A 965-nucleotide genomic window follows, 5' to 3' on the forward strand; every position below is an offset into this window, starting at 1 on the left:
ACCAACATTGCACAAGTATACATATGTAACAAACCTGCACGTTATGCACATGTACCCTAGAACTTAAAGTATAATAAAAAAAAAAAAATACTACTACACAACTGTTAGAATAACTAAAACAAACAGTCTGACAATTCCAAGCGCTGGTGAAAATAGGGAGCTACTGGTTTCTTTCATACATTGATAATGGCAATGGATAGTGACACAGACACTCTAGAAAACAGTTTGGAAGTTTTTTGTTTTGTTTTTTCTTTTTTTCCTTTTGAGACAATCTCGCTGTGTCACCCAGGCTGGAATGCAGTGGCGTGATCTCAGCTCACTGCAACCTCCACCTCCCAATTCAAGCGATTCTCGTGTCTCAGCCTCCCGAGTAGCTGGAACTACAGGCGCTTGCCACCACACCCAGCTAATTTTTGTATTTTTAGTAGAGGTGGGGGTTTTGCCATGTTGGCCAGGCTAGTCTCGAACTGCTGACCTCAAATGATCCACCAACCTCGGCCTCCCAAAGTGCTGGGATTACAGGTGTGAACCACCATGCCTGGCCGGCAGTTTTAAAAATACAGTTAAATGGTCGGGTACAAAGCCTGTAATCCCAGCACTTTGGGAGGCCAAGGAGGGTGGATCACGAGGTCAGGAGATCGAGACCATCCTGGCTAACACGGTGAAACCCCGTCTCTACTAAAAACACAAAAAGAATTAGCTGGGTGAGGTGGCGGGAGCCTGTAGTGCCAGCTACTTGGGAGACTGAGGCAGGAGAATGGCGTGAACCTGGGAGGCAGAGCTTGCAGTGAGCTGAGATTGCACCACCGCCCTCCAGCCTGGGTGACAGAGAGAGACTCCGTATAAAAAAAAAAAAAAAAAAATACAGTTAAACATAGAATTACCTGAGGCCCAGTACTCTCAATTCTAGGTATTTACCATAGTGAAGTTAAAATTGTTCACCTGAAAATTTGAACACAAATGTT

This window comes from Colobus angolensis, unplaced genomic scaffold (assembly GCF_000951035.1).
Source record: "Colobus angolensis palliatus isolate OR3802 unplaced genomic scaffold, Cang.pa_1.0 Scaffold19, whole genome shotgun sequence".
In the NCBI taxonomy this organism is placed as follows: domain Eukaryota; kingdom Metazoa; phylum Chordata; class Mammalia; order Primates; family Cercopithecidae; genus Colobus; species Colobus angolensis.